Below are 23,390 nucleotides of genomic sequence, written 5' to 3'. Positions count from 1 at the left end.
GGCTGTAAGAGCACTGTGCAGAGCGAGTGGTTTCTTAGCTTCCCATAGAGCTGGAAGCAAGCTGCTGTGGGGCCCAACTCGCCCTTTGGAAAGAAGCCTGCACGTTGTGCCTTTCAGCTCTAGGGCAAAGTAGCACACCCAGAGCAGAAGTCCTACTTCAGCCAGATCAGGCCTGCAAAGAAAGTGCGTTTCACAGACCTTTGGAAACGATGTTCCCGGTAGGATGTAAGAGCACTGTGCAGAGCGAGTTGTTTCTTAGCTTCCCAAAGAGCTGGAAGCAAGATGCTGTGGGGCCCAACTCGCCCTTTGGAAAGAAGCCTGCACGTTGTGCCTTTCAGCTCTAGGGCAAAGTAGCACACCCAGAGCAGAAGTCCTACTTCAGCCAGATCAGGCCTGCAAAGAAACTGCGTTTCACAGGCCTTTGGAAGAGATGTTCCCGGTAGGCTGTAAGAGCACTGTGCAGAGCGAGTTGTTTCTTAGCTTCCCAAAGAACTGGAAGCAAGACGCTGTGGGGCCCAACTCGCCCTTTGGAAAGAAGCCTGCACGTTGTGCCTTTCAGCTCTAGGGCAAAGTAGCACACCCAGAGCAGAAGTCCTACTTCAGCCAGATCTGGCCTGCAAAGAAACTGCGTTTCACAGGCCTTTGGAAGAGATGTTCCCCGTAGGCTGTAAGAGCACTGTGCAGAGCGAGTTGTTTCTTAGCTTCCCAAAGAGCTGGAAGCAAGATGCTGTGGGGCCCAACTCGCCCTTTGGAAAGAAGCCTGCACGTTGTGCCTTTCAGCTCTAGGGCAAAGTAGCACACCCACAGCAGAAGTCCTACTTCAGCCAGATATGGCCTGCAAAGAAACTGCGTTTCACAGGCCTTTGGAAGAGATGTTCCCGGTAGGCTGTAAGAGCACTGTGCAGAGCGAGTTGTTTCTTAGCTTCCCAAAGAGCTGGAAGCAAGATGCTGTGGGGCCCAACTCGCCCTTTGGAAAGAAGCCTGCACGTTGTGCCTTTCAGCTCTAGGGCACAGTAGCACACCCAGAGCAGAAGTCCTCCTTCAGCCAGATCAGGCCTGCAAAGAAACTGCGTTTCACCGGCCTTTGGAAGAGATGTTCCCGGTAGGCTGTAAGAGCACTGTGCAGAGCGAGTTGTTTCTTAGCTTCCCAAAGAGCTGGAAGCAAGATGCTGTGGGGACCAACTCGCCCTTTGGAAAGAAGACTGCACGTTGTGCCTTTCAGCTCTAGGGCAAAGTAGCACACCCAGAGCAGAAGTCCTACTTCAGCCAGATCAGGCCTGCAAAGAAACTGCGTTTCACAGGCCTTTGGAAGAGATGTTCCCACTAGGCTGTAAGAGCACTGTGCAGAGCGAGTGGTTTCTTAGCTTCCCAAAGAGCTGGAAGCAAGATTCTGTGGGGCCCAACTCGCCCTTTGGAAAGAAGCCTGCACGTTGTGCCTTTCAGCTCTAGGGCAAAGTAGCACACCCAGAGCAGAAGTCCTACTTCAGCCAGATCAGGCCTGCAAAGAAACTGCGTTTCACCGGCCTTTGGAAGAGATGTTCCCACTAGGCTGTAAGAGCACTGTGCAGAGCGAGTTGTTTCTTAGCTTCCCAAAGAGCTGGAAGCAAGATGCTGTGGGGCCCAACTCGCCCTTTGGAAAGAAGCCTGCACGTTGTGCCTTTCAGCTCTAGGGCAAAGTAGCACACCCAGAGCAGAAGTCCTACTTCAGCCAGATCAGGCCTGCAAAGAAACTGCGTTTCACAGGCCTTTGGAAGAGATGTTCCCGGTAGGCTGTAAGAGCACTGTGCAGAGCGAGTTGTTTCTTAGCTTCCCAAAGAGCTGGAAGCAAGATGCTGTGGGGCCCAACTCGCCCTTTGGAAAGAAGCCTGCACGTTGTGCCTTTCAGCTCTAGGGCAAAGTAGCACACCCAGAGCAGAAGTGCTACTTCAGCCAGATCAGGCCTGCAAAGAAACTGTGTTTCACAGGCCTTTGGAAGAGATTTTCCCACTAGGCTGTAAGAGCACTGTGCAGAGCGAGTTGTTTCTTAGCTTCCCAAAGAGCTGGAAGCAAGATGCTGTGGGGCCCAACTCGCCCTTTGGAAAGAAGCCTGCACGTTGTGCCTTTCAGCTCTAGGGCACAGTAGCACACCCAGAGCAGAAGTCCTACTTCAGCCAGATCAGGCCTGCAAAGAAACTGCGTTTCACAGGCCTTTGGAAGAGATGTTCCCGGTAGGCTGTAAGAGCATGGTGCAGAGCGAGTTGTTTCTTAGCTTCCCAAAGAGCTGGAAGCAAGACGCTGTGGGGCCCAACTCGCCCTTTGGAAAGAAGCCTGCACGTTGTGCCTTTCAGCTCTAGGGCAAAGTAGCACACCCAGAGCAGAAGTCCTACTTCAGCCAGATCAGGCCTGCAAAGAAACTGCGTTTCACAGGCCTTTGGAAGAGATGTTCCCCGTAGGCTGTAAGAGCACTGTGCAGAGCGAGTTGTTTCTTAGCTTCCCAAAGAGCTGGAAGCAAGATGCTGTGGGGCCCAACTCGCCCTTTGGAAAGAAGCCTGCACGTTGTGCCTTTCAGCTCTAGGGCAAAGTAGCACACCCAGAGCAGAAGTCCGACTTCAGCCAGATCAGGCCTGCAAAGAAACTGCGTTTCACAGGCCTTTGGAAGAGATGTTCCCGGTAGGCTGTAAGAGCTCTGTGCAGAGCGAGTTGTTTCTTAGCTTCCCAAAGAGCTGGAAGCAAGATGCTGTGGGGCCCAACTCGTCCTTTGGAAAGAAGCCTGCACGATGTGCCTTTCAGCTCTAGGGCAAAGTAGCACCCAGAGCAGAAGTCCTACTTCAGCCAGATCAGGCCTGCAAAGAAACTGCGTTTCACAGGCCTTTGGAAGAGATGTTCCCGGTAGGCTGTAAGAGCACTGTGCAGAGCGAGTTGTTTCTTAGCTTCCCAAAGAGCTGGAAGCAAGATGCTGTGGGGCCCAACTCGCGCTTTGCAAAGAAGCCTGCACGTTGTGCCTTTCAGCTCTAGGGCAAAGTAGCACACCCAGAGCAGAAGTCCTACTTCAGCCAGATCAGGCCTGCAAAGAAACTGCGTTTCACAGGCCTTTGGAAGAGATGTTCCCGGTAGGCTGTAAGAGCACTGTGCAGAGCGAGTTGTTTCTTAGCTTCCCAAAGAGCTTGAAGCAAGATGCTGTGGGGCCCAACTCGCCCTATGGAAAGAAGCCTGCACGTTGTGCCTTTCAGCTCTAGGGCAAAGTAGCACACCCAGAGCAGAAGTGCTACTTCAGCCAGATCAGGCCTGCAAAGAAACTGCGTTTCACAGGCCTTTGGAAGAGATGTTCCCACTAGGCTGTAAGAGCACTGTGCAGAGCGAGTTGTTTCTTAGCTTCCCAAAGAGCTGGAAGCAAGATGCTGTGGGGCCCAACTCGCCCTTTGGAAAGAAGCCTGCACGTTGTGCCTTTCAGCTCTAGGGCAAAGTAGCACACCCAGAGCAGAAGTCCTACTTCAGCCAGATCAGGCCTGCAAAGAAACTGCGTTTCACCGGCCTTTGGAAGAGATGTTCCCACTAGGATGTAAGAGCACTGTGCAGAGCGAGTTGTTTCTTAGCTTCCCAAATAGCTGGAAGCAAGATGCCGTGGGGCCCAACTCGCCCTTTGGAAAGAAGCCTGCACGTTGTGCCTTTCAGCTCTAGGGCAAAGTAGCACACCCAGAGCAGAAGTGCTACTTCAGCCAGATCAGGCCTGCAAAGAAACTGCGTTTCACAGGCCTTTGGAAGAGATGTTCCCCGTAGGCTGTAAGAGCACTGTGCAGAGCGAGTTGTTTCTTAGCTTCCCAAAGAGCTGGAAGCAAGATGCTGTGGGGCCCAACTCGCCCTTTGGAAAGAAGCCTGCACGTTGTGCCTTTCAGCTCTAGGGCAAAGTAGCACACCCAGAGCAGAAGTCCTACTTCAGCCAGATCAGGCCTGCAAAGAAACTGCGTTTCACAGGCCTTTGGAAGAGATGTTCCCGGTAGGCTGTAAGAGCACTGTGCAGAGCGAGTTGTTTCTTAGCTTCCCAAAGAGCTGGAAGCAAGATGCTGTGGGGCCCAACTCGCCCTTTGGAAAGAAGCCTGCACGTTGTGCCTTTCAGCTCTAGGGCAAAGTAGCACACCCAGAGCAGAAGTCCTACTTCAGCCAGATCAGGCCTGCAAAGAAACTGCGTTTCACACGCCTTTGGAAGAGATGTTCCCACTAGGCTGTAAGAGCACTGTGCAGAGCGAGTTGTTTCTTAGCTTCCCAAATAGCTGGAAGCAAGATGCTGTGGGGCCCAACTCGTCCTTTGGAAAGAAGCCTGCACGATGTGCCTTTCAGCTCTAGGGCAAAGTAGCACCCAGAGCAGAAGTCCTACTTCAGCCAGATCAGGCCTGCAAAGAAACTGCGTTTCACAGGCCTTTGGAAGAGATGTTCCCGGTAGGCTGTAAGAGCACTGTGCAGAGCGAGTTGTTTCTTAGCTTCCCAAAGAGCTGGAAGCAAGATGCTGTGGGGCCCAACTCGCGCTTTGCAAAGAAGCCTGCACGTTGTGCCTTTCAGCTCTAGGGCAAAGTAGCACACCCAGAGCAGAAGTCCTACTTCAGCCAGATCAGGCCTGCAAAGAAACTGCGTTTCACAGGCCTTTGGAAGAGATGTTCCCGGTAGGCTGTAAGAGCACTGTGCAGAGCGAGTTGTTTCTTAGCTTCCCAAAGAGCTGGAAGCAAGATGCTGTGGGGCCCAACTCGCCCTTTGGAAAGAAGCCTGCACGTTGTGCCTTTCAGCTCTAGGGCAAAGTAGCACACCCAGAGCAGAAGTCCTACTTCAGCCAGATCAGGCCTGCAAAGAAACTGCGTTTCACCGGCCTTTGGAAGAGATGTTCCCACTAGGATGTAAGAGCACTGTGCAGAGCGAGTTGTTTCTTAGCTTCCCAAATAGCTGGAAGCAAGATGCCGTGGGGCCCAACTCGCCCTTTGGAAAGAAGCCTGCACGTTGTGCCTTTCAGCTCTAGGGCAAAGTAGCACACCCAGAGCAGAAGTGCTACTTCAGCCAGATCAGGCCTGCAAAGAAACTGCGTTTCACAGGCCTTTGGAAGAGATGTTCCCCGTAGGCTGTAAGAGCACTGTGCAGAGCGAGTTGTTTCTTAGCTTCCCAAAGAGCTTGAAGCAAGATGCTGTGGGGCCCAACTCGCCCTTTGGAAAGAAGCCTGCACGTTGTGCCTTTCAGCTCTAGGGCAAAGTAGCACACCCAGAGCAGAAGTCCTAATTCAGCCAGATCAGGCCTGCAAAGAAACTGCGTTTCACAGGCCTTTGGAAGAGATGTTCCCACTAGGCTGTAAGAGCACTGTGCAGAGCGAGTTGTTTCTTAGCTTCCCAAAGAGCTGGAAGCAAGATGCTGTGGGGCCCAACTCGCCCTTTGGAAAGAAGCCTGCACGTTGTGCCTTTCAGCTCTAGGGCAAAGTAGCACACCCAGAGCAGAAGTCCTACTTCAGCCAGATCAGGCCTGCAAAGAAACTGCGTTTCACAGGCCTTTGGAAGAGATGTTCCCACTAGGCTGTAAGAGCACTGTGCAGAGCGAGTTGTTTCTTAGCTTCCCAAAGAGCTGGAAGCAAGATGCTGTGGGGCCCAACTCGCCCTTTGGAAAGAAGCCTGGACGTTGTGCCTTTCAGCTCTAGGGCAAAGTAGCACACCCAGAGCAGAAGTCCTACTTCAGCCAGATCAGGCCTGCAAAGAAACTGCGTTTCACAGGCCTTTGGAAGAGATGTTCCCGGTAGGCTGTAAGAGCACTGTGCAGAGCGAGTTGTTTCTTAGCTTCCCAAAGAGCTGGAAGCAAGATGCTGTGGGGCCCAACTCGCCCTTTGGAAAGAAGCCTGCACGTTGTGCCTTTCAGCTCTAGGGCAAAGTAGCACACCCAGAGCAGAAGTCCTACTTCAGCCAGATCAGGCCTGCAAAGAAACTGCGTTTCACAGGCCTTTGGAAGAGATGTTCCCACTAGGCTGTAAGAGCACTGTGCAGAGCGAGTTGTTTCTTAGCTTCCCAAAGAGCTGGAAGCAAGATGCTGTGGGGCCCAAATCGCCCTTTGGAAAGAAGCCTGCACGTTGTGCCTTTCAGCTCTAGGGCAAAGTAGCACACCCAGAGCAGAAGTCCTACTTCAGCCAGATCAGGCCTGCAAAGAAACTGCGTTTCACAGGCCTTTGGAAGAGATGTTCCCCGTAGGCTGTAAGAGCACTGTGCAGAGCGAGTTGTTTCTTAGCTTCCCAAAGAGCTGGAAGCAAGATGCTGTGGGGCCCAACTCGCCCTTTGGAAAGAAGCCTGCACGTTGTGCCTTTCAGCTCTAGGGCAAAGTAGCACACCCAGAGCAGAAGTCCTACTTCAGCCAGATCAGGCCTGCAAAGAAACTGCGTTTCACAGGCCTTTGGAAGAGATGTTCCCGGTAGGCTGTAAGAGCACTGTGCAGAGCGAGTTGTTTCTTAGCTTCCCAAAGAGCTGGAAGCAAGATGCTGTGGGGCCCAACTCGCCCTTTGGAAAGAAGCCTGCACGTTGTGCCTTTCAGCTCTAGGGCAAAGTAGCACACCCAGAGCAGAAGTCCTACTTCAGCCAGATCAGGCCTGCAAAGAAACTGCGTTTCACACGCCTTTGGAAGAGATGTTCCCACTAGGCTGTAAGAGCACTGTGCAGAGCGAGTTGTTTCTTAGCTTCCCAAATAGCTGGAAGCAAGATGCTGTGGGGCCCAACTCGCCCTTTGGAAAGAAGCCTGCACGTTGTGCCTTTCAGGTCTAGGGCAAAGTAGCACACCCAGAGCAGAAGTCCTACTTCAGCCAGATCAGGCCTGCAAAGAAACTGCGTTTCACAGGCCTTTGGAAGAGATGTTCCCGGTAGACTGTAAGAGCACTGTGCAGAGCGAGTTGTTTCTTAGCTTCCCAAAGAGCTGGAAGCAAGATGCTGTGGGGCCCAACTCGCCCTTTGGAAAGAAGCCTGCACGTTGTGCCTTTCAGCTCTAGGGCAAAGTAGCACACCCAGAGCAGAAGTCCTACTTCAGCCAGATCAGGCCTTCCAAGGAACTGCGTTTCACAGCCCTTTGGAAGAGATGTTCCCACTAGGCTGTAAGAGCACTGTGCAGAGCGAGTTGTTTCTTAGCTTCCCAAAGAGCTGGAAGCAAGATGCTGTGGGGCCCAACTCGCCCTTTGGAAAGAAGACTGCACGTTGTGCCTTTCAGCTCTAGTGCAAAGTAGCACACCCAGAGAAGAAGTCCTACTTCAGCCAGATCAGGCCTGCAAAGAAACTGCGTTTCACAGGCCTTTGGAAGAGATGTTCCTGGTAGGCTGTAAGAGCACTGTGCAGAGCGAGTTCTTAGCTTCCCAAAGAGCTGGAAGCAAGATGCTGTGGGGCCCAACTCGCCCTTTGGAAAGAAGCCTGCACGTTGTGCCTTTCAGCTCTAGGGCAAAGTAGCAACCCAGAGCAGAAGTCCTACTTCAGCCAGATCAGGCCTGCAAAGAAACTGCGTTTCACCGGCCTTTGGAAGAGATGTTCCCACTAGGCTGTAAGAGCACTGTGCAGAGCGAGTTGTTTCTTAGCTTCCCAAAGAGCTGGAAGCAAGATGCTGTGGGGCCCAACTCGCCCTTTGGAAAGAAGCCTGCACGTTGTGCCTTTCAGCTCTAGGGCAAACTAGCACACCCAGAGCAGAAGTCCTACTTCAGCCAGATCAGGCCTGCAAAGAAACTGCGTTTCACAGGCCTTTGGAAGAGATGTTCCCACTAGGTTGTAAGAGCACTGTGCAGAGCGAGTGGTTTCTTAGCTTCCCAAAGAGCTGCAAGCAAGATGCTGTGGGGCCCAACTCGCCCTTTGGAAAGAAGCCTGCACGTTGTGCCTTTCAGCTCTAGGGCAAAGTAGCACACCCAGAGCAGAAGTCCTACTTCAGCCAGATCAGGCCTGCAAAGAAACTGCGTTTCACAGGCCTTTGGAAGAGATGTTCCCGGTAGGCTGTAAGAGCACTGTGCAGAGCGAGTTGTTTCTTAGCTTCCCAAAGAGCTGGAAGCAAGATGCTGTGGGGCCCAACTCGCCCTTTGGAAAGAAGCCTGCACGTTGTGCCTTTCAGCTCTAGGGCACAGTAGCATACCCAGAGCAGAAGTCCTACTTCAGCCAGATCAGGCCTGCAAAGAAACTGCGTTTCACCGGCGTTTGGAAGAGATGTTCCCACTAGGCTGTAAGAGCACTGTGCAGAGCGAGTTGTTTCTTAGCTTCCCAAAGAGCTGGAAGCAAGATGCTGTGGGGCCCAACTCGCCCTTTGGAAAGAAGCCTGCACGTTGTGCCTTTCAGCTCTAGGGCAAAGTAGCACACCCAGAGCAGAAGTCCTACTTCAGCCAGATCAGGCCTGCAAAGAAACTGCGTTTCACAGGCCTTTGGAAGAGATGTTCCCACTAGGCTGTAAGAGCACTGTGCAGAGCGAGTGGTTTCTTAGCTTCCCATAGAGCTGGAAGCAAGCTGCTGTGGGGCCCAACTCGCCCTATGGAAAGAAGCCTGCACGTTGTGCCTTTCAGCTCTAGGGCAAAGTAGCACACCCAGAGCAGAAGTCCTACTTCAGCCAGATCAGGCCTGCAAAGAAAGTGCGTTTCACAGACCTTTGGAAACGATGTTCCCGGTAGGATGTAAGAGCACTGTGCAGAGCGAGTTGTTTCTTAGCTTCCCAAAGAGCTGGAAGCAAGATGCTGTGGGGCCCAACTCGCCCTTTGGAAAGAAGCCTGCACGTTGTGCCTTTCAGCTCTAGGGCAAAGTAGCACACCCAGAGCAGAAGTCCTACTTCAGCCAGATCAGGCCTGCAAAGAAACTGCGTTTCACAGGCCTTTGGAAGAGATGTTCCCGGTAGGCTGTAAGAGCACTGTGCAGAGCGAGTTGTTTCTTAGCTTCCCAAAGAACTGGAAGCAAGACGCTGTGGAGCCCAACTCGCCCTTTATAAAGAAGCCTGCACGTTGTGCCTTTCAGCTCTAGGGCAAAGTAGCACACCCAGAGCAGAAGTCCTACTTCAGCCAGATCTGGCCTGCAAAGAAACTGCGTTTCACAGGCCTTTGGAAGAGATGTTCCCCGTAGGCTGTAAGAGCACTGTGCAGAGCGAGTTGTTTCTTAGCTTCCCAAAGAGCTGGAAGCAAGATGCTGTGGGGCCCAACTCGCCCTTTGGAAAGAAGCCTGCACGTTGTGCCTTTCAGCTCTAGGGCAAAGTAGCACACCCAGAGCAGAAGTCCTACTTCAGCCAGATCAGGCCTGCAAAGAAACTGCGTTTCACAGGCCTTTGGAAGAGATGTTCCCGGTAGGCTGTAAGAGCACTGTGCAGAGCGAGTTGTTTCTTAGCTTCCCAAAGAGCTGGAAGCAAGATGCTGTGGGGCCCAACTCGCCCTTTGGAAAGAAGCCTGCACGTTGTGCCTTTCAGCTCTAGGGCACAGTAGCACACCCAGAGCAGAAGTCCTACTTCAGCCAGATCAGGCCTGCAAAGAAACTGCGTTTCACCGGCCTTTGGAAGAGATGTTCCCGGTAGGCTGTAAGAGCACTGTGCAGAGCGAGTTGTTTCTTAGCTTCCCAAAGAGCTGGAAGCAAGATGCTGTGGGGACCAACTCGCCCTTTGGAAAGAAGACTGCACGTTGTGCCTTTCAGCTCTAGGGCAAAGTAGCACACCCAGAGCAGAAGTCCTACTTCAGCCAGATCAGGCCTGCAAAGAAACTGCGTTTCACAGGCCTTTGGAAGAGATGTTCCCACTAGGCTGTAAGAGCACTGTGCAGAGCGAGTGGTTTCTTAGCTTCCCAAAGAGCTGGAAGCAAGATTCTGTGGGGCCCAACTCGCCCTTTGGAAAGAAGCCTGCACGTTGTGCCTTTCAGCTCTAGGGCAAAGTAGCACACCCAGAGCAGAAGTCCTACTTCAGCCAGATCAGGCCTGCAAAGAAACTGCGTTTCACCGGCCTTTGGAAGAGATGTTCCCACTAGGCTGTAAGAGCACTGTGCAGAGCGAGTTGTTTCTTAGCTTCCCAAAGAGCTGGAAGCAAGATGCTGTGGGGCCCAACTCGCCCTTTGGAAAGAAGCCTGCACGTTGTGCCTTTCAGCTCTAGGGCAAAGTAGCACACCCAGAGCAGAAGTCCTACTTCAGCCAGATCAGGCCTGCAAAGAAACTGCGTTTCACAGGCCTTTGGAAGAGATGTTCCCGGTAGGCTGTAAGAGCACTGTGCAGAGCGAGTTGTTTCTTAGCTTCCCAAAGAGCTGGAAGCAAGATGCTGTGGGGCCCAACTCGCCCTTTGGAAAGAAGCCTGCACGTTGTGCCTTTCAGCTCTAGGGCAAAGTAGCACACCCAGAGCAGAAGTGCTACTTCAGCCAGATCAGGCCTGCAAAGAAACTGTGTTTCACAGGCCTTTGGAAGAGATTTTCCCACTAGGCTGTAAGAGCACTGTGCAGAGCGAGTTGTTTCTTAGCTTCCCAAAGAGCTGGAAGCAAGATGCTGTGGGGCCCAACTCGCCCTTTGGAAAGAAGCCTGCACGTTGTGCCTTTCAGCTCTAGGGCAAAGTAGCACACCCAGAGCAGAAGTCCTACTTCAGCCAGATCAGGCCTGCAAAGAAACTGCGTTTCACAGGCCTTTGGAAGAGATGTTCCCGGTAGGCTGTAAGAGCATGGTGCAGAGCGAGTTGTTTCTTAGCTTCCCAAAGAGCTGGAAGCAAGACGCTGTGGGGCCCAACTCGCCCTTTGGAAAGAAGCCTGCACGTTGTGCCTTTCAGCTCTAGGGCAAAGTAGCACACCCAGAGCAGAAGTCCTACTTCAGCCAGATCAGGCCTGCAAAGAAACTGCGTTTCACAGGCCTTTGGAAGAGATGTTCCCCGTAGGCTGTAAGAGCACTGTGCAGAGCGAGTTGTTTCTTAGCTTCCCAAAGAGCTGGAAGCAAGATGCTGTGGGGCCCAACTCGCCCTTTGGAAAGAAGCCTGCACGTTGTGCCTTTCAGCTCTAGGGCAAAGTAGCACACCCAGAGCAGAAGTCCTACTTCAGCCAGATCAGGCCTGCAAAGAAACTGCGTTTCACAGGCCTTTGGAAGAGATGTTCCCGGTAGACTGTAAGAGCACTGTGCAGAGCGAGTTGTTTCTTAGCTTCCCAAAGAGCTGGAAGCAAGATGCTGTGGGGCCCAACTCGCCCTTTGGAAAGAAGCCTGCACGTTGTGCCTTTCAGCTCTAGGGCAAAGTAGCACACCCAGAGCAGAAGTCCTACTTCAGCCAGATCAAGCCTTCCAAGGAACTGCGTTTCACAGGCCTTTGGAAGAGATGTTCCCACTAGGCTGTAAGAGCACTGTGCAGAGCGAGTTGTTTCTTAGCTTCCCAAAGAGCTGGAAGCAAGATGCTGTGGGGCCCAACTCGCCCTTTGGAAAGAAGACTGCACGTTGTGCCTTTCAGCTCTAGTGCAAAGTAGCACACCCAGAGAAGAAGTCCTACTTCAGCCAGATCAGGCCTGCAAAGAAACTGCGTTTCACAGGCCTTTGGAAGAGATGTTCCTGGTAGGCTGTAAGAGCACTGTGCAGAGCGAGTTGTTTCTTAGCTTCCCAAAGAGCTGGAAGCAAGATGCTGTGGGGCCCAACTCGCCCTTTGGAAAGAAGCCTGCACGTTGTGCCTTTCAGCTCTAGGGCAAAGTAGCAACCCAGAGCAGAAGTCCTACTTCAGCCAGATCAGGCCTGCAAAGAAACTGCGTTTCACCGGCCTTTGGAAGAGATGTTCCCACTAGGCTGTAAGAGCACTGTGCAGAGCGAGTGGTTTCTTAGCTTCCCAAAGAGCTGGAAGCAAGATGCTGTGGGGCCCAACTCGCCCTTTGGAAAGAAGCCTGCACGTTGTGCCTTTCAGCTCTAGGGCAAACTAGCACACCCAGAGCAGAAGTCCTACTTCAGCCAGATCAGGCCTGCAAAGAAACTGCGTTTCACAGGCCTTTGGAAGAGATGTTCCCACTAGGTTGTAAGAGCACTGTGCAGAGCGAGTGGTTTCTTAGCTTCCCAAAGAGCTGGAAGCAAGATGCTGTGGGGCCCAACTCGCCCTTTGGAAAGAAGCCTGCACGTTGTGCCTTTCAGCTCTAGGGCAAAGTAGCACACCCAGAGCAGAAGTCCTACTTCAGCCAGATCAGGCCTGCAAAGAAAGTGCGTTTCACAGACCTTTGGAAACGATGTTCCCGGTAGGATGTAAGAGCACTGTGCAGAGCGAGTTGTTTCTTAGCTTCCCAAAGAGCTGGAAGCAAGATGCTGTGGGGCCCAATTCGCCCTTTGGAAAGAAGCCTGCACGTTGTGCCTTTCAGCTCTAGGGCAAAGTAGCACACCCAGAGCAGAAGTCCTACTTCAGCCAGATCAGGCCTGCAAAGAAACTGCGTTTCACAGGCCTTTGGAAGAGATGTTCCCGGTAGGCTGTAAGAGCACTGTGCAGAGCGAGTTGTTTCTTAGCTTCCCAAAGAGCTGGAAGCAAGATGCTGTGGGGCCCAACTCGCCCTTTGGAAAGAAGCCTGCACGTTGTGCCTTTCAGCTCTAGGGCACAGTAGCACACCCAGAGCAGAAGTCCTACTTCAGCCAGGTCAGGCCTGCAAAGAAACTGCGTTTCACCGGCGTTTGGAAGAGATGTTCCCTCTAGGCTGTAAGAGCACTGTGCAGAGCGAGTTGTTTCTTAGCTTCCCAAAGAGCTGGAAGCAAGATGCTGTGGGGCCCAACTCGCCCTTTGGAAAGAAGCCTGCACGTTGTGCCTTTCAGCTCTAGGGCAAAGTAGCACACCCAGAGCAGAAGTCCTACTTCAGCCAGATCAGGCCTGCAAAGAAACTGCGTTTCACAGGCCTTTGGAAGAGATGTTCCCACTAGGCTGTAAGAGCACTGTGCAGAGCGAGTGGTTTCTTAGCTTCCCATAGAGCTGGAAGCAAGCTGCTGTGGGGCCCAACTCGCCCTTTGGAAAGAAGCCTGCACGTTGTGCCTTTCAGCTCTAGGGCAAAGTAGCACACCCAGAGCAGAAGTCCTACTTCAGCCAGATCAGGCCTGCAAAGAAAGTGCGTTTCACAGACCTTTGGAAACGATGTTCCCGGTAGGATGTAAGAGCACTGTGCAGAGCGAGTTGTTTCTTAGCTTCCCAAAGAGCTGGAAGCAAGATGCTGTGGGGCCCAACTCGCCCTTTGGAAAGAAGCCTGCACGTTGTGCCTTTCAGCTCTAGGGCAAAGTAGCACACCCAGAGCAGAAGTCCTACTTCAGCCAGATCAGGCCTGCAAAGAAACTGCGTTTCACAGGCCTTTGGAAGAGATGTTCCCGGTAGGCTGTAAGAGCACTGTGCAGAGCGAGTTGTTTCTTAGCTTCCCAAAGAACTGGAAGCAAGACGCTGTGGGGCCCAACTCGCCCTTTGGAAAGAAGCCTGCACGTTGTGCCTTTCAGCTCTAGGGCAAAGTAGCACACCCAGAGCAGAAGTCCTACTTCAGCCAGATCTGGCCTGCAAAGAAACTGCGTTTCACAGGCCTTTGGAAGAGATGTTCCCCGTAGGCTGTAAGAGCACTGTGCAGAGCGAGTTGTTTCTTAGCTTCCCAAAGAGCTGGAAGCAAGATGCTGTGGGGCCCAACTCGCCCTTTGGAAAGAAGCCTGCACGTTGTGCCTTTCAGCTCTAGGGCAAAGTAGCACACCCACAGCAGAAGTCCTACTTCAGCCAGATATGGCCTGCAAAGAAACTGCGTTTCACAGGCCTTTGGAAGAGATGTTCCCGGTAGGCTGTAAGAGCACTGTGCAGAGCGAGTTGTTTCTTAGCTTCCCAAAGAGCTGGAAGCAAGATGCTGTGGGGCCCAACTCGCCCTTTGGAAAGAAGCCTGCACGTTGTGCCTTTCAGCTCTAGGGCACAGTAGCACACCCAGAGCAGAAGTCCTACTTCAGCCAGATCAGGCCTGCAAAGAAACTGCGTTTCACCGGCCTTTGGAAGAGATGTTCCCGGTAGGCTGTAAGAGCACTGTGCAGAGCGAGTTGTTTCTTAGCTTCCCAAAGAGCTGGAAGCAAGATGCTGTGGGGCCCAACTCGCCCTTTGGAAAGAAGCCTGCACGTTGTGCCTTTCAGCTCTAGGGCAAAGTAGCACACCCAGAGCAGAAGTCCCACTTCAGCCAGATCAGGCCTGCAAAGAAACTGCGTTTCACAGGCCTTTGGAAGAGATGTTCCCGGTAGGCTGTAAGAGCACTGTGCAGAGCGAGTGGTTTCTTAGCTTCCCAAAGAGCTGGAAGCAAGATTCTGTGGGGCCCAACTCGCCCTTTGGAAAGAAGCCTGCACGTTGTGCCTTTCAGCTCTAGGGCAAAGTAGCACACCCAGAGCAGAAGTCCTACTTCAGCCAGATCAGGCCTGCAAAGAAACTGCGTTTCACCGGCCTTTGGAAGAGATGTTCCCACTAGGCTGTAAGAGCACTGTGCAGAGCGAGTTGTTTCTTAGCTTCCCAAAGAGCTGGAAGCAAGATGCTGTGGGGCCCAACTCGCCCTTTGGAAAGAAGCCTGCACGTTGTGCCTTTCAGCTCTAGGGCAAAGTAGCACACCCAGAGCAGAAGTCCTACTTCAGCCAGATCAGGCCTGCAAAGAAACTGCGTTTCACAGGCCTTTGGAAGAGATGTTCCCGGTAGGCTGTAAGAGCACTGTGCAGAGCGAGTTGTTTCTTAGCTTCCCAAAGAGCTGGAAGCAAGATGCTGTGGGGCCCAACTCGCCCTTTGGAAAGAAGCCTGCACGTTGTGCCTTTCAGCTCTAGGGCAAAGTAGCACACCCAGAGCAGAAGTGCTACTTCAGCCAGATCAGGCCTGCAAAGAAACTGTGTTTCACAGGCCTTTGGAAGAGATTTTCCCACTAGGCTGTAAGAGCACTGTGCAGAGCGAGTTGTTTCTTAGCTTCCCAAAGAGCTGGAAGCAAGATGCTGTGGGGCCCAACTCGCCCTTTGGAAAGAAGCCTGCACGTTGTGCCTTTCAGCTCTAGGGCACAGTAGCACACCCAGAGCAGAAGTCCTACTTCAGCCAGATCAGGCCTGCAAAGAAACTGCGTTTCACAGGCCTTTGGAAGAGATGTTCCCGGTAGGCTGTAAGAGCATGGTGCAGAGCGAGTTGTTTCTTAGCTTCCCAAAGAGCTGGAAGCAAGACGCTGTGGGGCCCAACTCGCCCTTTGGAAAGAAGCCTGCACGTTGTGCCTTTCAGCTCTAGGGCAAAGTAGCACACCCAGAGCAGAAGTCCTACTTCAGCCAGATCAGGCCTGCAAAGAAACTGCGTTTCACAGGCCTTTGGAAGAGATGTTCCCCGTAGGCTGTAAGAGCACTGTGCAGAGCGAGTTGTTTCTTAGCTTCCCAAAGAGCTGGAAGCAAGATGCTGTGGGGCCCAACTCGCCCTTTGGAAAGAAGCCTGCACGTTGTGCCTTTCAGCTCTAGGGCAAAGTAGCACACCCAGAGCAGAAGTCCGACTTCAGCCAGATCAGGCCTGCAAAGAAACTGCGTTTCACAGGCCTTTGGAAGAGATGTTCCCGGTAGGCTGTAAGAGCTCTGTGCAGAGCGAGTTGTTTCTTAGCTTCCCAAAGAGCTGGAAGCAAGATGCTGTGGGGCCCAACTCGTCCTTTGGAAAGAAGCCTGCACGATGTGCCTTTCAGCTCTAGGGCAAAGTAGCACCCAGAGCAGAAGTCCTACTTCAGCCAGATCAGGCCTGCAAAGAAACTGCGTTTCACAGGCCTTTGGAAGAGATGTTCCCGGTAGGCTGTAAGAGCACTGTGCAGAGCGAGTTGTTTCTTAGCTTCCCAAAGAGCTGGAAGCAAGATGCTGTGGGGCCCAACTCGCGCTTTGCAAAGAAGCCTGCACGTTGTGCCTTTCAGCTCTAGGGCAAAGTAGCACACCCAGAGCAGAAGTCCTACTTCAGCCAGATCAGGCCTGCAAAGAAACTGCGTTTCACAGGCCTTTGGAAGAGATGTTCCCGGTAGGCTGTAAGAGCACTGTGCAGAGCGAGTTGTTTCTTAGCTTCCCAAAGAGCTGGAAGCAAGATGCTGTGGGGCCCAACTCGCCCTTTGGAAAGAAGCCTGCACGTTGTGCCTTTCAGCTCTAGGGCAAAGTAGCACACCCAGAGCAGAAGTCCTACTTCAGCCAGATCAGGCCTGCAAAGAAACTGCGTTTCACAGGCCTTTGGAAGAGATGTTCCCACTAGGCTGTAAGAGCACTGTGCAGAGCGAGTGGTTTCTTAGCTTCCCATAGAGCTGGAAGCAAGCTGCTGTGGGGCCCAACTCGCCCTTTGGAAAGAAGCCTGCACGTTGTGCCTTTCAGCTCTAGGGCAAAGTAGCACACCCAGAGCAGAAGTCCTACTTCAGCCAGATCAGGCCTGCAAAGAAAGTGCGTTTCACAGACCTTTGGAAACGATGTTCCCGGTAGGATGTAAGAGTACTGTGCAGAGCGAGTTGTTTCTTAGCTTCCCAAAGAGCTGGAAGCAAGATGCTGTGGGGCCCAACTCGCCCTTTGGAAAGAAGCCTGCACGTTGTGCCTTTCAGCTCTAGGGCAAAGTAGCACACCCAGAGCAGAAGTCCTACTTCAGCCAGATCAGGCCTGCAAAGAAACTGCGTTTCACAGGCCTTTGGAAGAGATGTTCCCGGTAGGCTGTAAGAGCACTGTGCAGAGCGAGTTGTTTCTTAGCTTCCCAAAGAACTGGAAGCAAGACGCTGTGGGGCCCTACTCGCCCTTTGGAAAGAAGCCTGCACGTTGTGCCTTTCAGCTGTAGGGCAAAGTAGCACACCCAGAGCAGAAGTCCTACTTCAGCCAGATCTGGCCTGCAAAGAAACTGCGTTTCACAGGCCTTTGGAAGAGATGTTCCCCGTAGGCTGTAAGAGCACTGTGCAGAGCGAGTTGTTTCTTAGCTTCCCAAAGAGCTGGAAGCAAGATGCTGTGGGGCCCAACTCGCCCTTTGGAAAGAAGCCTGCACATTGTGCCTTTCAGCTCTAGGGCAAAGTAGCACACCCAGAGCAGAAGTCCTACTTCAGCCAGATATGGCCTGCAAAGAAACTGCGTTTCACAGGCCTTTGGAAGAGATGTTCCCGGTAGGCTGTAAGAGCACTGTGCAGAGCGAGTTGTTTCTTAGCTTCCCAAAGAGCTGGAAGCAAGATGCTGTGGGGCCCAACTCGCCCTTTGGAAAGAAGCCTGCACGTTGTGCCTTTCAGCTCTAGGGCACAGTAGCACACCCAGAGCAGAAGTCCTACTTCAGCCAGATCAGGCCTGCAAAGAAACTGCGTTTCACCGGCCTTTGAAAGAGATGTTCCCGGTAGGCTGTAAGAGCACTGTGCAGAGCGAGTTGTTTCTTAGCTTCCCAAAGAGCTGGAAGCAAGATGCTCTGGGGACCAACTCGCCCTTTGGAAAGAAGACTGCACGTTGTGCCTTTCAGCTCTAGGGCAAAGTAGCACACCCAGAGCAGAAGTCCTACTTCAGCCAGATCAGGCCTGCAAAGAAAGTGCGTTTCACAGACCTTTGGAAACGATGTTCCCGGTAGGATGTAAGAGCACTGTGCAGAGCGAGTTGTTTCTTAGCTTCCCAAAGAGCTGGAAGCAAGATGCTGTGGGGCCCAACTCGCCCTTTGGAAAGAAGCCTGCACGTTGTGCCTTTCAGCTCTAGGGCAAAGTAGCACACCCAGAGCAGAAGTCCTACTTCAGCCAGATCAGGCCTGCAAAGAAACTGCGTTTCACAGGCCTTTGGAAGAGATGTTCCCGGTAGGCTGTAAGAGCACTGTGCAGAGCGAGTTGTTTCTTAGCTTCCCAAAGAACTGGAAGCAAGACGCTGTGGGGCCCAACTCGCCCTTTGGAAAGAAGCCTGCACGTTGTGCCTTTCAGCTCTAGGGCAAAGTAGCACACCCAGAGCAGAAGTCCTACTTCAGCCAGATCAGGCCTGCAAAGAAAGTGCGTTTCACAGACCTTTGGAAACGATGTTCCCGGTAGGATGTAAGAGCACTGTGCAGAGCGAGTTGTTTCTTAGCTTCCCAAAGAGCTGGAAGCAAGATGCTGTGGGGCCCAACTCGCCCTTTGGAAAGAAGCCTGCACGTTGTGCCTTTCAGCTCTAGGGCAAAGTAGCACACCCAGAGCAGAAGTCCTACTTCAGCCAGATCAGGCCTGCAAAGAAACTGCGTTTCACAGGCCTTTGGAAGAGATGTTCCCGGTAGGCTGTAAGAGCACTGTGCAGAGCGAGTTGTTTCTTAGCTTCCCAAAGAACTGGAAGCAAGACGCTGTGGGGCCCAACTCGCCCTTTGGAAAGAAGCCTGCACGTTGTGCCTTTCAGCTCTAGGGCAAAGTAGCACACCCAGAGCAGAAGTCCTACTTCAGCCAGATCTGGCCTGCAAAGAAACTGCGTTTCACAGGCCTTTGGAAGAGATGTTCCCCGTAGGCTGTAAGAGCACTGTGCAGAGCGAGTTGTTTCTTAGCTTCCCAAAGAGCTGGAAGCAAGATGCTGTGGGGCCCAACTCGCCCTTTGGAAAGAAGCCTGCACGTTGTGCCTTTCAGCTCTAGGGCAAAGTAGCACACCCAGAGCAGAAGTCCTACTTCAGCCAGATATGGCCTGCAAAGAAACTGCGTTTCACAGGCCTTTGGAAGAGATGTTCCCGGTAGGCTGTAAGAGCACTGTGCAGAGCGAGTTGTTTCTTAGCTTCCCAAAGAGCTGGAAGCAAGATGCTGTGGGGCCCAACTCGCCCTTTGGAAAGAAGCCTGCACGTTGTGCCTTTCAGCTCTAGGGCACAGTAGCACACCCAGAGCAGAAGTCCTACTTCAGCCAGATCAGGCCTGCAAAGAAACTGCGTTTCACCGGCCTTTGGAAGAGATGTTCCCGGTAGGCTGTAAGAGCACTGTGCAGAGCGAGTTGTTTCTTAGCTTCCCAAAGAGCTGGAAGCAAGATGCTGTGGGGACCAACTCGCCCTTTGGAAAGAAGACTGCACGTTGTGCCTTTCAGCTCTAGGGCAAAGTAGCACACCCAGAGCAGAAGTCCTACTTCAGCCAGATCAGGCCTGCAAAGAAACTGCGTTTCACAGGCCTTTGCAAGAGATGTTCCCACTAGGCTGTAAGAGCACTGTGCAGAGCGAGTTGTTTCTTAGCTTCCCAAAGAGCTGGAAGCAAGATGCTGTGGGGCCCAACTCGCCCTTTGGAAAGAAGCCTGCACGTTGTGCCTTTCAGCTCTAGGGCATAGTAGCACACCCAGAGCAGAAGTCCTACTTCAGCCAGATCAGGCCTGCAAAGAAACTGCGTTTCATCGGCCTTTGGAAGAGATGTTCCCACTAGGCTGTAAGAGCACTGTGCTGAGCGAGTTGTTTCTTAGCTTCCCAAAGAGTTGGAAGCAAGATGCTGTGGGGCCCAACTCGCCCTTTGGAAAGAAGACTGCACGTTGTGCCTTTCAGCTCTAGGGCAAAGTAGAACACCCAGAGCAGAAATCCTAATTCAGCCAGATCAGGCCTGCAAAGAAACTGCGTTTCACAGGCCTTTGGAAGAGATGTTCCCGGTAGGCTTTAAGAGCACTGTGCAGAGCGAGATGTTTCTTAGCTTCCCAAAGAGCTGGAAGCAAGATGCTGTGGTGCCCAACTCGCCTTTTGGAAAGAAGCCTGCACGTTGTGCCTTTCAGCTCTAGGGCAAAGTAGCACACCCAGAGCAGAAGTCCTACTTCAGCCAGATCAGGCCTGCAAAGAAACTGCGTTTCACAGGCCTTTGGAAGAGATGTTCCCACTAGGCTGTAAGAGCACTGTGCAGAGCTAGTTGTATATTAGCTTCCCAAAGAGCTGGAAGCAAGATGCTGTGGGGCCCAACTCGCCCTTTGGAAAGAAGCCTGCACGTTGTGCCTTTCAGCTCTAGGGCAAAGTAGCACACCCAGAGCAGAAGTGCTACTTCAGCCAGATCAGGCCTGCAAAGAAACTGCGTTTCACATGCCTTTGGAAGAGATGTTCCCACTAGGCTGTAAGAGCACTGTGCAGAGCGAGTTGTTTCTTAGCTTCCCAAAGAGCTTGAAGCAAGATGCTGTGGGGCCCAACTCGCCCTATGGAAAGAAGCCTGCACGTTGTGCCTTTCAGCTCTAGGGCAAAGTAGCACACCCAGAGCAGAAGTCCTACTTCAGCCAGATCAGGCCTGCAAAGAAACTGCGTTTCACAGGCCTTTGGAAGAGATGTTCCCACTAGGCTGTAAGAGCACTGTGCAGAGCGAGTTGTTTCTTAGCTTCCCAAAGAGCTGGAAGCAAGATGCTGTGGGGCCCAACTCGCCCTTTGGAAAGAAGACTGCACGTTGTGCCTTTCAGCTCTAGGGCAAAGTAGCACACCCAGAGCAGAAGTCCTACTTCAGCCAGATCAGGCCTGCAAAGAAACTGCGTTTCACCGGCCTTTGGAAGAGATGTTCCCACTAGGATGTAAGAGCACTGTGCAGAGCGAGTTGTTTCTTAGCTTCCCAAATAGCTGGAAGCAAGATGCCGTGGGGCCCAACTCGCCCTTTGTAAAGAAGCCTGCACGTTGTGCCTTTCAGCTCTAGGGCAAAGTAGCACACCCAGAGCAGAAGTGCTACTTCAGCCAGATCAGGCATGCAAAGAAACTGCGTTTCACAGGCCTTTGGAAGAGATGTTCCCCGTAGGCTGTAAGAGCACTGTGCAGAGCGAGTTGTTTCTTAGCTTCCCAAAGAGCTTGAAGCAAGATGCTGTGGGGCCCAACTCGCCCTTTGGAAAGAAGCCTGCACGTTGTGCCTTTCAGCTCTAGGGCAAAGTAGCACACCCAGAGCAGAAGTCCTAATTCAGCCAGATCAGGCCTGCAAAGAAACTGCGTTTCACAGGCCTTTGGAAGAGATGTTCCCACTAGGCTGTAAGAGCACTGTGCAGAGCGAGTTGTTTCTTAGCTTCCCAAAGAGCTGGAAGCAAGATGCTGTGGGGCCCAACTCGCCCTTTGGAAAGAAGCCTGCACGTTGTGCCTTTCAGCTCTAGGGCAAAGTAGCACACCCAGAGCAGAAGTCCTACTTCAGCCAGATCAGGCCTGCAAAGAAACTGCGTTTCACAGGCCTTTGGAAGAGATGTTCCCACTAGGCTGTAAGAGCACTGTGCAGAGCGAGTTGTTTCTTAGCTTCCCAAAGAGCTGGAAGCAAGATGCTGTGGGGCCCAACTCGCCCTTTGGAAAGAAGCCTGCACGTTGTGCCTTTCAGCTCTAGGGCAAACTAGCACACCCAGAGCAGAAGTCCTACTTCAGCCAGATCAGGCCTGCAAAGAAACTGCGTTTCACAGGCCTTTGGAAGAGATGTTCCCACTAGGTTGTAAGAGCACTGTGCAGAGCGAGTGGTTTCTTAGCTTCCCAAAGAGCTGGAAGCAAGATGCTGTGGGGCCCAACTCGCCCTTTGGAAAGAAGCCTGCACGTTGTGCCTTTCAGCTCTAGGGCAAAGTAGCACACCCAGAGCAGAAGTCCTACTTCAGCCAGATCAGGCCTGCAAAGAAAGTGCGTTTCACAGACCTTTGGAAACGATGTTCCCGGTAGGATGTAAGAGCACTGTGCAGAGCGAGTTGTTTCTTAGCTTCCCAAAGAGCTGGAAGCAAGATGCTGTGGGGCCCAATTCGCCCTTTGGAAAGAAGCCTGCACGTTGTGCCTTTCAGCTCTAGGGCAAAGTAGCACACCCAGAGCAGAAGTCCTACTTCAGCCAGATCAGGCCTGCAAAGAAACTGCGTTTCACAGGCCTTTGGAAGAGATGTTCCCGGTAGGCTGTAAGAGCACTGTGCAGAGCGAGTTGTTTCTTAGCTTCCCAAAGAGCTGGAAGCAAGATGCTGTGGGGCCCAACTCGCCCTTTGGAAAGAAGCCTGCACGTTGTGCCTTTCAGCTCTAGGGCACAGTAGCACACCCAGAGCAGAAGTCCTACTTCAGCCAGATCAGGCCTGCAAAGAAACTGCGTTTCACAGGCCTTTGGAAGAGATGTTCCCACTAGGCTGTAAGAGCACTGTGCAGAGCGAGTTGTTTCTTAGCTTCCCAAAGAGCTGGAAGCAAGATGCTGTGGGGCCCAACTCGCCCTTTGGAAAGAAGCCTGCACGTTGTGCCTTTCAGCTCTAGGGCAAAGTAGCACACCCAGAGCAGAAGTCCTACTTCAGCCAGATCAGGCCTGCAAAGAAACTGCGTTTCACAGGCCTTTGGAAGAGATGTTCCCACTAGGCTGTAAGAGCACTGTGCAGAGCGAGTGGTTTCTTAGCTTCCCATAGAGCTGGAAGCAAGCTGCTGTGGGGCCCAACTCGCCCTTTGGAAAGAAGCCTGCACGTTGTGCCTTTCAGCTCTAGGGCAAAGTAGCACACCCAGAGCAGAAGTCCTACTTCAGCCAGATCAGGCCTGCAAAGAAATGGCGTTTCACAGACCTTTGGAAACGATGTTCCCGGTAGGATGTAAGAGCACTGTGCAGAGCGAGTTGTTTCTTAGCTTCCCAAAGAGCTGGAAGCAAGATGCTGTGGGGCCCAACTCGCCCTTTGGAAAGAAGCCTGCACGTTGTGCCTTTCAGCTCTAGGGCAAAGTAGCACACCCAGAGCAGAAGTCCTACTTCAGCCAGATCAGGCCTGCAAAGAAACTGCGTTTCACAGGCCTTTGGAAGAGATGTTCCCGGTAGGCTGTAAGAGCACTGTGCAGAGCGAGTTGTTTCTTAGCTTCCCAAAGAACTGGAAGCAAGACGCTGTGGGGCCCAACTCGCCCTTTGGAAAGAAGCCTGCACGTTGTGCCTTTCAGCTCTAGGGCAAAGTAGCACACCCAGAGCAGAAGTCCTACTTCAGCCAGATCTGGCCTGCAAAGAAACTGCGTTTCACAGGCCTTTGGAAGAGATGTTCCCCGTAATCTGTAAGAGCACTGTGCAGAGCGAGTTGTTTCTTAGCTTCCCAAAGAGCTGGAAGCAAGATGCTGTGGGGCCCAACTCGCCCTTTGGAAAGAAGCCTGCACGTTGTGCCTTTCAGCTCTAGGGCAAAGTAGCACACCCAGAGCAGAAGTCCTACTTCAGCCAGATATGGCCTGCAAAGAAACTGCGTTTCACAGGCCTTTGGAAGAGATGTTCCCGGTAGGCTGTAAGAGCACTGTGCAGAGCGAGTTGTTTCTTAGCTTCCCAAAGAGCTGGAAGCAAGATGCTGTGGGGCCCAACTCGCCCTTTGGAAAGAAGCCTGCACGTTGTGCCTTTCAGCTGTAGGGCACAGTAGCACACCCAGAGCAGAAGTCCTACTTCAGCCAGATCAGGCCTGCAAAGAAACTGCGTTTCACCGGCCTTTGGAAGAGATGTTCCCGGTAGGCTGTAAGAGCACTGTGCAGAGCGAGTTGTTTCTTAGCTTCCCAAAGAGCTGGAAGCAAGATGCTGTGGGGCCCAACTCGCCCTTTGGAAAGAAGCCTGCACGTTGTGCCTTTCAGCTCTAGGGCAAAGTAGCACACCCAGAGCAGAAGTCCTACTTCAGCCAGATCAGGCCTGCAAAGAAACTGCGTTTCACAGG

The sequence above is a fragment of the Equus caballus genome, chromosome 25 (genome assembly GCF_041296265.1).
Source record: "Equus caballus isolate H_3958 breed thoroughbred chromosome 25, TB-T2T, whole genome shotgun sequence".
NCBI classification, from domain to species: Eukaryota; Metazoa; Chordata; class Mammalia; order Perissodactyla; family Equidae; genus Equus; species Equus caballus.
The sequence above is the reverse complement of the archived record's forward strand: the minus strand, read 5'-3'. Positions refer to the sequence as shown.